Source organism: Nuphar pumila, chromosome 6 (assembly GCF_984573655.1).
Source record: "Nuphar pumila chromosome 6, dmNupPumi1.hap1.1, whole genome shotgun sequence".
Taxonomy (NCBI): domain Eukaryota; kingdom Viridiplantae; phylum Streptophyta; class Magnoliopsida; order Nymphaeales; family Nymphaeaceae; genus Nuphar; species Nuphar pumila.
The window spans coordinates 39699204-39715134 of record NC_143254.1 but is presented as its reverse complement, the minus strand read 5'-3'; the positions used below and the strand labels follow the sequence as shown (position 1 = coordinate 39715134).

Sequence of the window (15931 nt, the reverse complement as noted above, 5' to 3'; positions counted from 1 at the left end):
CAAGTGGGTACACACAAGGCACGACTCTAAAAACAGCCTAGACTGATCCGGGGGTTTATTATGCTATGTATTTTATGATAACCCGGATAGCTGACTGAGTCCGCACCTAAGGGGACGGTCGGTGACCAAAAGAGAAATCCCCAAAGCAACATAAACAATGGATGCATCCCAAACATGGAGAGCTACCACCTAGGATAATTATGGTAGTCCCATTCCCCTAACTCCGATGACTGGGGAAGCCGAGTCTTTTGCTCGTAACTGCCATTAATGGCCTGTCCATCGAAGTTTTGTACCTTCCTGTCCTCTCTCCTGACAGGAGTCAACGATTAGAATGAGTACATCAGGGGTAGTTAACTGAAGACCCATTCTACATACTCTGGTCTTTCGACCAACTCAAGTATCTTGCCGGTGAAGGCGAAAACATCACTTATTTAGGTGATCTCAGCATTTTGTTATTTGCACTCATCAAGGTTGCCACAACCTACTCATCCAATCAGCGCAACGTAAGAAGACGTACTTGTCAAAAAGTACGGACGTACTTGTCAAAAGTACGACTATGATAAAAAGGATATGGTTTCACCAAAGAAACCCCAATAGATATTATCTGCATAAGAAGTAACACAACACAATTTGACAAGATAAGTCTTGAATTCATTTCAACAATATTTTGCATATTTCATGATACAAGGTCGTCTCAGATCTCTCGTCCGATCAACAAAGTACTTAACATGTTGTGCATGTCTAAAAGTATGCTATACTGAACCAGGGAGGTGTGTGGGCTTCTAAAAAGGAACACACAACTTCATAACGATCCAAAGAATATAGGAGTGCTCATTTGGCACGATTCATCCTTAAAAGCCATAATGCCACATTAAGTCATTCACGCAAGGCACAACACTATCAATCTTACATCCAAAATTTATCTTAGTATCGACATGTGACACTAGATTGATAAATAAAGAATGGGTCCTTCAACAGAACCCCACTCATTCATATGCCCATGCCCCAGATCAGGGTTATTCGAATTGGTCCGCAACTCAAATCGGGGTTATAAAGTATTTCTCCCAAGTGTGTGGACCTGGGAGGGCCTATATGTGACTTTGAAATCCGACAGGACTTAAAACTTAACTTTGCAAAAGTTGTGCACTTTGAAGAGCCCTGGGTTTGCAGAAGGAAATCCTCTTTAAAAGAACTATAGTGCACAAGTGCAACTTCTAGTGTTTTGAAAACAAGTGATAACAGGATAGGCACAAGACTACATTTATGTAAGTACATATTTACCATGAGTGTGAGCATATGCAGGTTATAACATGTCAACAAACAACTCTCGACTTGCGATGCCACACATCGAGGGAAAAACGCATAACACACGAGGTGCCAAACCCTACCTTGACCACTTAGATAGGCAGACACATAAGGTCATAAGTAATACATGAGACACGAAGTCATACCTCACTCAAAGGAAATATGCAGGCAGAAATGTATACACGCAAACAAGGGCATATGTATTTCAAAAAGTTCGAAACCACACCTCAAATTCATAAACAACTACGCAAAATAATAATCGAATAATGAAATTGTACATCAACCCATAGGAACGTACAGGCAAGTATATATGCAAGCAATTAAGGGCATAAGTATTGCAAAAAGTGCGAAACCACTTTCAACACATAAGCAAATACGCAAATTAATACTCAAAGAGTAAAATCGTACCTCGACTCATAAACATGTAGACAAGAATAATACGCCACGCAAAAGCAATATGAATCTAAGTACAACTGGCATGGACATCTTAATTATTTCAACCTAATTAGATCTATTGCCCCTTGTGCGACTTTACCCTACCTCAGAATGTTATGCAATCGCGTACGCATATGCGTGAGGATAATACGAGAGTCGGGCCGCGGAACACGAACGGGACCTGTTGCAAAAATCTGCAAGAGTGTGAAATATTCAATTATGCTATTATAATTAATGGTGAGACGGGGGCAAGGGTAGGCTTAGGCGGCACAGAGTGATCCCCCGACTGCCGACGACAACAGGGCGGCAGAGAATGAGCCATTGTCAAACATAGCGAGGCGGCAGGGGGCGAGCCCTGCAGACAGTACAGAAGCGGCAGGGGTCGCACTCCTGCCGACGACACTGAAGTGGCAGGGGTCGCACCCCTGTCGATAACACTGAAGCGGCAGGGGTCGCACCCCTGCCGACGACAGTGAAACGGCAGGGGCTAGCCCCTGCTGATAACACTGAAGCGGCAGGGGTCGCACCCCTGCCGACAGCAGCGAAGCGGCAGGGGTCGCACCTCTGCCAACAGCACTGAAGCGGCAGGGGTCGCACCTCTGCCGACGACAGCGAAGGGGCAGGGGGCTAGCCCCTGCCGGCAACAACGAATCGGCAGGGGTTTAGCCCCTACCGACAACACTGAAGCGGCAGGGGTCGCGTCCCTGTCTACAGTACTGAAACGACAGGGGTCGCACCCTTGCCGACGACAGCGAATCGACAGGGGTCGATCCCCTGCCGTCCGGCGAAAAGACGATGGCAGGGGGACAAACCCCTGCCGAAGAGAGAGAGTGAGATCGGGGCGAGGGGGTGTCGCAGGGGCCATTGGCCCCCTGCCGGCACTCCGGCGAACCCCCCCCCCCCCCCCCCCCCCATGGAGGAAAAAGGGGACGACAGGGGCCCGTAGGCCACCTGTCGGGCCTCCGATGGGCACAGGGGAGGTGGGAGGCGCGGCAGGGGTCGTGCGCCGCCTGTCGGCCTCCCGACGAGGTGATAGAGAGAGAGAGAGACGAAGAGGGAGGAGACAGCGTAGCTGGGAAGAAGCCAACGACGATGGCCGGCGTCGTCGGTCGGCGTGGGTTGCAGCAACGGCGACACTGAAGGCGTGCGCAGGGAAGAAGGAGACGCAAGGGGGAGGTGTGCCTCCCCTTGTCCTCCACTGGTGCTCTTAAAGAGCTCAGGGGAGGAGGCGTGAAATCGGGAAACCCCGATTTCCATCCTTATCGGGTTGAAAAAGGGGGGGGGGGGGGTTGCGGCGCACAGGGGAAAGGGTTTTTCTCAAAACCCTTTCTCCTGTGTCGGGTTTTAAAATCCTAACGACGATGGGCTCGGCTCGGCTCGGGTCCGGACCCGACCCGGGTCCGATAAATTTTTTTTTTTAAATGCGGGTTTTACAATGTGTTACTGTCAAAGTGTTTAATATAGAGTATGGTACTAGGATTGATACCTATGAGATGCAAAGAACTGAGAGGAATGTATGTTGTAGCATGTCATTTGAAAAGGAATAAAGGAAAATACAATAGTTTAGTTTGTGTTGAAATGTTTATTATAAAATATGTCACTAGGAGAGGTCCCTATGAGATGCAAAGGACTGAGCAACAAGTAATACTTAGCCAGCAACAATTATCGATTTTGGTCGCTGTTTGTAGTGTCATTTTTGAATCTCGATATCTTTAACATCTCCTTCTGGTAGTGGATTTAACCACAAAATAATTATTTCTGCTTTCTATAGATTGTAGTGTGTCATACTAGATGTTCGTGTATTCTGATAAGATTGTTTTTTTGCATTAAAATTGATTCATTCAACTATAGAATATTCATTCTTTGTATTAAAATTGTTTGATATAATCTGAATAGCACTGATTGCTGCAAGAAGTCACCTATTCAATTTACCTCATTCTTCTTATGTTGGAACTTGTATTTTTATACTTTTCAAGGTAATCTTATTATTGCTTACATTGAAAGGATCTTTGTTTGAGTTCTTATTGTCATTTTCTCTCCAATTTTTTTCAAAAACAAGAAGGTATACCTCCTCCCATGTTTAAGGCAGTTATTGCTGCCAATCATCAAGAATTCTCTAGTTTGAGGCAGCTAAGTATTCCCTTTTCTAATTTAATGTTTAAAGCATTCTTGATTTTTTCTGTTGACTGTCAAGGTAATGATGCTTAAGAACTCTAAGAAATTGAAGAGAACTAACTATTAACATCCTACACTTTCAGCCATGAAAAGGAAAAGAAGAAGAGAACACCCTACACTGCCAGCCAAGAAAAGGAAAAGAAGAAGAGAACAAAAAGATGTTTGTACACACCTACATCTTTTCCTTTTAGGTTGATACACACTCAGATAGGATGAAGGAGTGGATTAAAATAATCTTTAAAGAAGTAAGTCCAACGCAGTAAAGCTTAAACAAATGTTGGAGGCTGCAACTAGAGTTTGAAGGAAAATAAACCTAGGTTGCAAGTAGGGGTGGACAATAATAACCGACACTCCACAGATCACGGTGAAGCCAACAAAGCAGATCACGCTAATAGCTGGCCTTCCCATGCAGATAATAGCAAGACCAATATTCATGTTGATCCTCACAGATACACAGGAGAGATTCTAGTCAAAGCTAAAGCCTATTGTACAAAAAGAAATCAAGAGAAATATGTAAACTCTTATCTCAGCAAAAATAGAGTTGAAAAATATGTCAATGGCTCTATAAAATGTACAAGGCGTTCACATGATAATATAACGTGAGAAAGAGATTGTTGATCATGGATGTAGACTGTAACAGCCGAACCACGTAACTCCTTGTGCCTATCCTCTTCCTTCTTTTCTCATATGGTATCAAAGCCTGGATAGACATTACCTTTGTTCTTGTCATGGTTGCGTCAACTACCAATTCTCCTACTGCTTCAAAATATCCCTATTCTGCCACCCTCAATGTGGCAAATTTTGTGTCCATTAAACTCTCTCACACAAACTATTTGTTGTGGCGCACCCAAGTTATGGGTCTCATTGAGTCCCAGGCTCTGCAAGGTTTCATTGACGACACTGTGACAACACCTCCACAACTCATCTCGAGCAGTGACAACACCCAAGATGAAAATCCTGATTATGTAGCATGGTGGAAGCCAGACCGCCTGCTCAAAGCATGGATAACCGGTACTCTGTCAGAGGAAGTGCTGGGATTCGTTATTGGTTTACAATCTGTTGCTCAAGTGTGGAGAACTCTTAAAGATCACTTTGCCTTGGATTCCCAGGAATGGGAATATCTTCTTATTCAGAAAATGCAGACTCACAGAAAAAATAGCCAATCTATGGTCGAGTATATCTCATCCTTCAAAGGTATATGTGATGAAATCACCACAATCGGTAAACCTCAATCGAACAAACACATGGTGTTCTCTCTACTCAATGGCCTTGGATATGAGTACGAGCCATTTATTACAACCATGCTTAAACTGTCGGTGCCAACATATGCTCAACTTGTTGCTCTACTTTAAGGGCATGAAACTCAAAAGTCGTTGAATCCTTTCGATCAATCATCTACTCTGAATTAGAATACCGCCTTCTATGCGCAAAAATAAGGTAGAGGAGGATCCAATTATCATGGACGGGGTGGAGGCAATTTTTTCTCTAGAGGTCATGGATTTAGTCAATACAGGAATCAGTCGTATTGGCCACAAACTCAAGGGAAGGGCAATAACAACAATAACAACAAGCAGAATAATAACGACAAAAATCGCCAAAAATCACCAAAAGGTTGTTTGTCAAATATGTTTCAAACCAAATCATTCTGCTCTTAAATGTTACCACATGTTCAACCATGCTTATCAAGCAGGAAGACGCACCCCAGGCCCTCACTGCCATGTCTATTGCCAACACCCAAGACTTAGTGTGGTTTCCTGATACGGGAGCAAGCTTGCACATAACCTCAAATTCAGATAACCTCCATCCCCTAGCTCCTTATCATGGATCCAACAAGATAATGGTTGGAAATGGGCAACGATGTAAGATAACTCATATTGGATTAGCTTTGATTGCCACCAATCATGGACCTCTTGATCTTAATAATGTCCTGGTCGTTCCAGATATAAAAAAGAACTTAATATCGGTAAGTTAGCTGACGTCTGATAAAGATTTGCTTTTTGAGTTTTCTGCCCATGATTTTTGTATAAAGGACAGGAACACTCAGAGGTTGATGGCGACCGGGCATAGACAGGGAGACTTATATGTGCTTCAACATGACTCTCTTGGCGAGAAACAAGCTCTTTTTTCTAATTGATAGAATAGGGTGGATTTCGACACATGGCACCGACGTCTTGGCCACTCTAATATAGACATTGTTCAGTTTTTACTTAAGCATGGCTTTATTTCTGGTTCATCAAATAAAGGTTCTGGTTTATGCTCAAGTTATGCTCTTGCAAAATCAAGTCGCCTGCCTTTTGAGATATCTTTGTCACATGCTTGTGCCCCCTTCAATAAAATTCATTGTAACTTGTGGGGACCCGCCCCCATCGCATTTGTTCAAGGTTTTAAGTACTATGTTGCATTGATTGATGATCATTCTCGGTTCATTTGGCTTTACCCCCTAAAGACCAAATCTGAATTTTTTGAGAAGTTCAAAGAGTTTCATGTTATGATTCAAAACCAATTCCAAAAGAACTTAAAAGTTTTTCATTCCGACGGGGAAGGAGAATTTATCTCCATAAAATTTTAAAGATTATTTGCGGCAACATGGCATCATCCATCAGATGTCTTGCCCTAGAACGCCTGAACAAAATGCTCGGGTAGAACGCAGACACAACCACATTGTAGAATTGGGTCTAAGCATGATTTTTTATGCTAATGTGCCTTTACAATATTGGGTTGAAGCTTTTCTTACTACTACTTGGTTGATTAACTCGTTACCAACCTCTACTCTTGGCATGCTTTCCCCCTATGAATGTTTATTTTCTAAGCCTCCTCAATATCATTATCTGCGCATTTTTGGAGCCAGATGCTACCCGCATTTACGTGATTATGCTCGTCACAAGTTCGATCCGCGATCTCTCCTGTGCATATTTGTGGGCTATAGCAACATCCATAATGGATATCATTGCCTTCATTTGCCAACTAGACGTATTTACGTTAGCCGACGTGTGCTATTTAATGAAACATAATTGCCATTTGTACAAGCACATGCTAGTAACCCTAGTGCAGCCATACTTGGCACATTTGATGAATGGATAAATGTGCAAGGTGATCCACCTAAAGTCCCAACCCCTGTTGCTCAACTTGATGCTCAACATCTAAGTACTCCTGTCGACACCACCGTTGCTCCCCTTGAACTGGCTGCCAACACCCATTCTCCTCCTATCTCGGCATTGAACCCACCTTTGCCTACGCATGATCCTATCGAGTCAACTTTATCTCCTAATGACCTCCCATCTTGCCCTCCTAATTCTCACACTATGGTCACTCGATCCAAAGATAGCATTGTTAAACCTAACCCCAAATACATTCTTACCCATCAAGAAGTCTCGTCCGAACCCAAATCCGTCAAGGCCGCTCTTAGTGACCCACTTTGGCTTCAAGTCATACAAGAAGAAATCACAACACTTCATGATACCGGCACCTGGGAGCTTGTTCCTTTTCACCCATCCATGAACATAGTTGGCAAAAAATGGGTTTTTAAAATGAAACTTAAGGCTGATGGTTCTCTAGAACGCTGCAAGGCTCGTCTTGTTGCCAAGGGCTTCACCCAAATACCTGACATTGATTTTTTAGAGACTTTCTCCCCAGTGATCAAACCCACTACAATTTGACTTGTCATTTCTATCGCCTTATCAAAATGGTGGGCTTTACGTCAGATGGATATAAAAAATGCCTTCCTACATGGGACGTTAACTAAACCTGTCTACATGGACCAATCATTTGGGTTCCAGGATCCATTGCGCTCTAATCATGTTTGCAAGCTCAAAAGGCCCTTTATGGGCTTCGACAATCCAGTTGCTCCTACTTTTATCACTTCAACTCTTTCCTTTTGACCCTGGGGTTTTTCTGTAGTACTGCTTATTCATCCCTCTTTGTTTGCCACACCTCCACTATGGCATATATCCTATGTCACACGGACTCGGCTAAAGGGTTGCCGCACCCGCATCGACACGCACGGACTCGGGTGCGGACTCGGGTGCGGCTTTGGACTCGGCCCGGACTCGGTCAACTCCGAGTCGGACTCGGTCAACGAGTCCGGGCCGAGTCCGACCACATTTTGGACTCGGTCAACTTTGACCGAGTCCAAAATTGTCCAGTTCGAGTTTTAAATTTTGTTTTGGATCCGGGTCGGGTCGGGTCCAAACCCGACCCAGATCCAAATTTTTTTTGGCAGCCGAACCCTAAAAGGGGTTTATCGACAGGGAGAGGGGCTTACCCTCTTGATTTTGCCTCTCCCCCTCAGCCCCTGCAGCTTTCTCCTGCAACCACGCCGGCGATCCGAACTCCGGCGACAGGCAGCCACCGTCTCCCCCTCCGTCAGGTATGTCGACCCTGCTCGTAGCCTCCCTCCCTGCACCCTCTGCTCGCAGAGGAGGGGCTCGGCCCCCCTCCCTGCACCCTCTGCTCGCAGGGGAGGGGCTCGGCCCCTCCCTGCACCCTCTGCTCGCAGGGGAGGGGCTCGGCCCCCCTCCCTGCACCCTCTGCTCGCAGGGGAGGGGCTCGGCCCCTCCCTGCACCCTCTGCTCGCAGGGGAGGGGCTCGGCCCCTCCCTGCACCCTCTGCTGGCAGAGGAGGGGCTCGGCCCCCCTCCCTGCACCCTTTGCACGTAGAAGAGGGGCTCGGCCCCCCTTCCTGCACCCTCTGCTCGCAGGGGAGGGGCTCGGCTCCTCCCTGCACCCTCTGCTGGCAGAGGAGGGGCTCGGCCCCCCTCCCTGCACCCTTTGCACGCAGAAGAGGGGCTCGGCCCCCCTCCCTGCACCCTTTGCACGCAGAAGAGGGGCTCGGCCCCCCTTCCTGCACCCTCTGCTCGCAGGGGAGGGGCTCGGCCCCTCCCTGCACCCTCTGCTCGCAGAGGAGGGGCTCGGCCCCCCTCCCTGCACCCTCGGTTCGCAGGGGAGGGGCTCGGCCCCCCTCCCTGCACCCTCTGCTCGCAGAGGAGGGGCTCGGCCCCCCTCCCTGCACCCTCTGCTCGCAGAGGAGGGGCTCGACCCCCCTCCCTGCACCCTCTGCTCGCAGGGGAGGGGCTCGGCCCCTCCCTGCACCCTCTGCTCGCAGGGGAGGGGCTCGGCCCCTCCCTGCACCCTCTGCTCGCAGAGGACCTCCCTGCACCCTTTGCACGCAGAAGAGGGGCTCGGCCCCCCTCCCTGCACCCTCTGCTCGCAGGGGAGGGGCTCGGCCCCTCCCTGCACCCTCTGCTCCTTGAGGAGGGGCTCGGCCCCCCTCCCTGCACCCTCTGCTCGCAGAAGAGGGGCTCGGCCCCTCCAATATTCCCTGTTTTATTAACTTTATTTTATTTACTTATTTAATTATTTTCTTTTCAGTTTTCACTTTTCAGATATAATGGCGAGTTCTAGCGGTAGTGTCAATACATTTGGTTCAAGTTCTAACCCTGAATTAGATGTTTCTCAACCACTTTGGAGGCTTGTGACAAAAGGGATAAAAGCTAGTAGTGGTGGTGGTGGGAATGTGCAGTTTCATTGTAATCTATGTAAGACTGTTTTCACAGGTTCTTATACGCGTGTGAAAGCACATCTTTTGCACATTCGTGGTCAAGGAATTAGGGCATGTTCTGGGGTTGACAAAGACATGTTAAAGCAATTAAAAAAAGAACAAGAGGAAGCTGAAAAGAAGAAAATTGCAGAGATGAAAAGCGATTCGATTAATTTGTCTTTTCCTACCGCTAGTGATACACAAGAAGAGCTTTTAAAGAAAAGAAAGATGGAAAGCAATAAAACAATACAAGCGTCATTCAAAAACATGGCAAGAGCAGAAATTGATAAAAAGATTGGTCGGTTCTTTTACTCAAGCTCAATTCCTTTTAATGTAGCTAGAAGTCCATACTGGAAAGATATGATTACATCTTTGGCTAATTGCAATTTGAGTGGTTATGTGCCTCCTAGTTCAGAAAAACTAAGAACAATCATTCTTGCAGAGGAAAAAAATAGAATTGAAGACTTGCTAGAGACCCAAAAATTTGCATGGAAACGACATGGAGTGTCGATTGTTTCTGATGGGTGGACTGATATACAAAGGCGACCACTGATAAACTTCATTGCTTACTCACTAAATGGGCCAATCTTTTTGAAGACTGTTGATGCATCTGGAGAGTATAAAGATGCTGAATATTTAAAGAGATTATTTGTTGAAGTGATAAAAGAAGTGGGTGAAGAAAGTGTGGTGCAAATCATTACTGACAATGCTCCAGTTTGCAGTCGTGCAGGAATGAATTTGGCAAGTGAAGATACATATTCACATATTTTTTGGACTCCTTGTGCAGCACACAGTTTAAATTTGGCACTTAAGAGTATATGCAATCCATCAAAAGATGATGCACATGCACATGAAATGTGCTTATGGATTGAGGAAATAGAGCATGATGTTCGAAATATTAGAAATTTTGTTGTAAACCATCATCATGCCCTTTCTATATTTAATAGGCATTCTGATCTCAAGTTACTGAAAGTTGCTGAAACTCGTTTTGCTTCTCTAATTGTTATGATAAAAAGAATTAAGCAACTCAAGAATGCATTGATGATGATGGTGGCTGATCAAGATTGGGATTTTTACCGTACTGAAGATGATGTCAAGGCTCAAGCTATCAAAAAATGCATCTGTGATGATTTTTGGTGGGATAAAATTACATATTTTGTTGAATTTACAGAGCTTATTTGGGAAATGCTGAGAGAAGTTGACAGAGATGTACCCATGCTTCATAGAATTTATGAAATGTGGGACAATATGATTGAAAAAGTTCAAAGTATCATTTTTAAACATGAGAAGAAAGATATTGCACTTGATGATTCAGAATTTTACAATCATGTACATTCAGTTTTAGTGAGAAGATGAGATAAAAGCAATACACCTTTGCATTGCATGGCACACTCTCTCAATCCAAAATACTATGCAAAAAAATGGTTGACAGCAGGTGTTGGTCGTGTTTCTCCAAATGAAGATCCTGAGATATCAAGAAATAGAATGATATATTTGGGAAGAGTTTTTAATGATCCTCACATGTTTAAGGTTGTAAATAGTGAGTTTGGCAAGTTTTCTACTGGAAGATTTGATTCTTTAGCAGCACTTGTGGCAAGGGACGAGGAAGATCCCCTTAATTGGTGGGTAACATATGGATCAGAGACACTAAATCTGCAACGTCTTGCAATGAAGTTGTTATCTCAACCTGCTACATCATCTTGTTGTGAAAGAAATTGGAGTACATATGCTCAAATTCACAACATTAAAAGAAACAAACTCACTAGTAAAAGAGCAGAGGATTTGGTATATGTTCACTTAAATCTACGATTAATTTCTCGCCGCACCAAAGAAGAGTATAGGTACTTTTTTTTCTTTGTATTCAAAGTTTGTATTTAAATATTTCATATTTGTATTCAAAGTTTTAAGTTAGATACTAATATAGTGATTTTTTGATGCAGTTGTGGACCATCCAAGAATTGGGATGTAAATCCAGAAGATTTTGACTTGGAGGGAGAACATAATTTACATACTCTCAACATGGACTACATCGATCCTGTTATTCCTTCTAATTCAGACGATGAGGCAGATTTATGATAAGTTTTGTTGTTTATCACACTCACAAGCTTCTTTATGTGTTATATTTTGGTAAGTTTGTGTTGTTAAGAATTGCTTTTTTTTTGCTTTAAAATTTACAATCTTTATGTGTTAATTTATTGTTATATATATATAATTATAATATTTAAAATATATATATTTATAATATATATTTTTTAATATATATATATATAGCCGAGTCCCCGTGTCCAAATTTTTTGGAATTGCGCCGCACCCGTGTCGCACCCGCACCCGCACCCGCACCCATGTGACATAGCATATATCTAATACTTTATGTCGATGACATCATAATCATTGGGTTCCCTCTTTCTTATTTAAATCAAGTCATCTCTCAACTCAACAAGGAATCTGCTATGAAGGATTTGGGCACTTTACATCATTTCCTCGGCATACAGGTTCGACCTTTTTCACACGGCCTATTTCTTGATCAAAGCCACTATGTTCGTGAACTACTCCACAAGGCTCACATGGCTGATTACAGCCTCTCACTATGCCCATGGTTTCTCGGCCCCAACCACCAGCTCATGACCCACCCTTTGAGGATGTTCATTATTATCAAAGTCTCACAGGCAACTTACAATACCTCACCTTCATCCAGCCTGATCTTGCTTACAGTGTCAATTTCATATGTCAATATATGAATTCCCCCACTCAATACCATTTTCAGTTGCTGAAATGCATTTTAAGATACATCAAAGGAACCATATCTTATGGGATTCGCCTTTTTGCTAATAATCCCACCTCTCTCTATGGATTCTCCGATGCTGATTGGGCCAGATGCTCTACTACTCGCCGATCCACCACAGGGTTTTGCCTATACTTTGGCGGAAATTGTATTTCTTGATGCATGAAAAAGTAGCCAACTGTCTCCCATTCTAGTACTAAAGCAGAATATCGCGCCCTTGCCTCCACTACCGCTGAACTAATCTGGATCTCCTACCTTTTGCAGGATCTCGGCATTTTTCTCCAGTAGGCTCCTATCATTTTTTGCGATAATATGTCCACCTTGGATATGACAGTCAACCCAGTCTTCCATCAGCGCAACAAACACATCGAGGTGGACTATCATTTTGTCCATGAAAAAGTCGCCTAGCAACAACTTGAAACTCGATTTGTGTCCTCTGATTGCCAGGTTGCCGATATTCTCACGAAGCCCTTGACCAAGGCCAACTTTGATCCTCTACGCATCAAGCTTGGCTTGTATCTTCACCCCACACCAAGCTTGACGGGGGTAATAACCGACACTCCACAGATCAAGGTGAAGCCAACAAAGCAGATCATGCTAATAGCTAGTCTTTCCATGTAGATAATAGCAAGACCAATATTCATGTTGATCCTCACAGATACATAGGAGAGACCCTAGGCAAAGCTAAAGCCTATTGTACAACAAGAAATCAAGAGAAATATGTAAACTCTTGTCTCAGCAAAAATAGAGTTGAAAAATATGTCAATGGCTCTATAAAATGTACAAGGCATTCACATGATAATATAACGTGAGAAAGAGATTGTTGATCGTGGATGCAGACTGTAACAGCCGAACCACGTAACTCCTTGTGCCTATCCTCTTCCTTCTTTTCTCATAGGCAACGAGTTGGCCCCACCCGACCCGATAATGGACTAGGCCAACCCTGGTAGTCAATGATGACTTGGGCCAAAGGCCCAGTTCGGGCTCGCCCACGACCCACCCATTAGCCTTGTGGGCCTAATCAGGCCGGGCCTATTATATAAATACAATGTTTATTATTTATATAATGTATTATATTATCTATTATGTATATTATGTTATATATATATATATATATATATATATATATATATATATATATATATATATATATATATATATATATATATACACGGGCCGTGGGCTGGCCCGGTCCTTGGGATGCTCGAATCGATGCCCACCACTAGTTGCAACAGTCTACTTGAGTTAAAGTGGTCATTAGCAGGCTATGGCAACTGGACACGCCATTTTTCTCTCCGGACCTGTGTCGACATGCATGTCCCCGCGTTGACACATGTACACACCATTTTACCCTCCAGACATACAAGTTTGTATTCAATTTATAACTTTATATTTTCAATATATAATATACATTTTAGGTATAACATATATATTTAGATTATATTTAGTTTATTTTGAATATATATATATATATATATATATATATATATAGAGAGAGAGAGAGAGAGAGAGAGACTGTGTCCTCATACCCACATTTTTTGGAATTGCCGTGTTGTTTTCTCCATGCCTGTACCTGCATCCGTACCCAGGTGACATAGTTAACGCGGCATCATAAATTCTTTCTCAAAGAAAAATTTAGTTCATGGTTTCCATTATGATGGATGATAAAACCCAAAATTAATTTTCTGTTGTGTTTCATGACCTAACCTTAATCTGATGAGGGGAAGAGGGCATTGTATTTAAAAAGCTAATATCTCGATCATGGATTTAAACATATGGATGAGACGGCAATCCAAAAATCCATGGTCTTTTAACCTTTTCAGGATGATCTTGTGTTTGTAAAAATGTGGATTTTGGATGAGTGCTGCTGAAAATCCATTCTTGGACACAATCTCTGGTTCAACAGGTGTGAGATGTTACTGTTGAATCTCACTATTCTGTTCAATTGAGAAAACGAATGCTCACAAACAGAACAAGATTTGGACAGAATTTAAGAAACAAAGCTCTAATTTCCATCCTTGTGCTTTGAAATCATGAAATTGCAACACTAACCTTGATAAAGTCTCTATTCTTATTAATAATAGCGATGAGGAATAAATGCCAATGAATAGGCAGTCCTACAAGGGAAAAAGGTTTTACCACTCACCAACGAATGACATGCTATGATGCAACATGTGGTAACAAACAGAAGTCCACCTGCAAGAAAAACATTTGTTCATTGGACTGTGCTTTGATTTCATACAGTAATATCAACAAAACTTTACAGAGTACCTAAACTTGCAGATTTTCTAATGCAAACCTAAAATGTAGAGAAAAGATATGTGTTTTTGATTGCTAAGTGCTGATTGTTTTGCACTAATTAGAGTATTAAGAATATTTTGCTTTTCTTGCCCTCACTGTCTCTCTTGTCTTTTCCCCTTCCCTCCTTTCCACCTCTCTCAGCATTGGAGTTCTTTTTGCATCTTCTTGACTGAGCTGAGCATGCTAATGCCAGAAGACCTTGAAAGAAAAACTGCACATCGATTTACGTGGTTCGGTTATAACTCAAAACCTACGTCCATGAGATATTCTCTCTTTCTCTCTTTGATTCAACCTACACGAGAGAGAGAGAGAGGTTCCCTTCCTTTTATCAATAGTTACAACTATTTTTCCCTTGAATCAAGGGATTGATACAATTGGAATTATAAAAAAAAATATCCTTCTCTTTATTAAAACTTCCTTCATTGACAGTTGCTTTATCTTTTAGATATGCTATGATTTCTTCTTTTCAGCTGTAACTTCTTTCCTTATCTTGTCATTTGCAAGATTTGCTTTGATGCGTTCAGGAAGGAAAGTGTATTTTTCTGTTTTGAGAGGATCCTTGATCTGATCCGGATATTGTCTAACACCCCTGCTCAAACTCAATGTGCCTTGAGTAACGTTGAGTTTGGAAGAAAGAAGCATGCGCTGATCCTTAGGTAGAGGCTTTGTAAGAGCATCAGCTATCTGATCACGAGAATAGATGTACTTAATAATCAGCTCCTTTTTGGCCAGCTTATCTCTAATGAAATGAAGATCGACTTCTATATATTTGCTTTTGCTATTAAAGACTGGATGAGAAGCTAGACATGTTGCACCAACGTTATCACACCACGCAACAGGAATAAAAGATAATGAGATTCCAAGATCATTCGTGAGATATTTAATCCATGTGATTTTTGTAACTAAATTTGTTAGAGATCGGTGTTCGGACTTAGTACTGGATCAAGATATTGTTGGTTGTTTCTTTGAACTCCATGATATGAGATTGGGTCCCAAGAATATAGCATATCCACCGGTAGATTTCCTATCATCCAGATCTCTTGCCCAGTTTGCATCGGAGTATGTATTAATAGACATATCACAAGATCTTTTGATAGAAAAGCCATTATCCAAAGTCCCTTTGAGGTATCTTAAGATGCGCTTCACAACCTTCCAATGTTCATCCGTGGGGAATCGCATAAATTGACATACCCTGTTGACGGCAAATGAGATGTCAGACCTAGTCAAAGTGGCATATTGGAGTGCTCCAACTATACTCCTGTAGAGAGTTGGATCTTTGAAAGGTGATCCAATATTGGCGGACAAGTGGGGAGAAACGACCATAGGCATGATTGTTGATTTGGCTTCTAAGAGATTAGTCCTTTTGAGAAGGTCTCCAATATTTTTTTTGTGAGACAA

At 42.9% G+C, this 15931-nt stretch overlaps 1 pseudogene; it reads left to right on the top strand.

The window, feature by feature from the left end:
• Nucleotides 1-15931, top strand: part of LOC149834694 (ubiquitin carboxyl-terminal hydrolase 14-like) — a 54374-nt pseudogene that overhangs the window by 26231 nt on the left and 12212 nt on the right.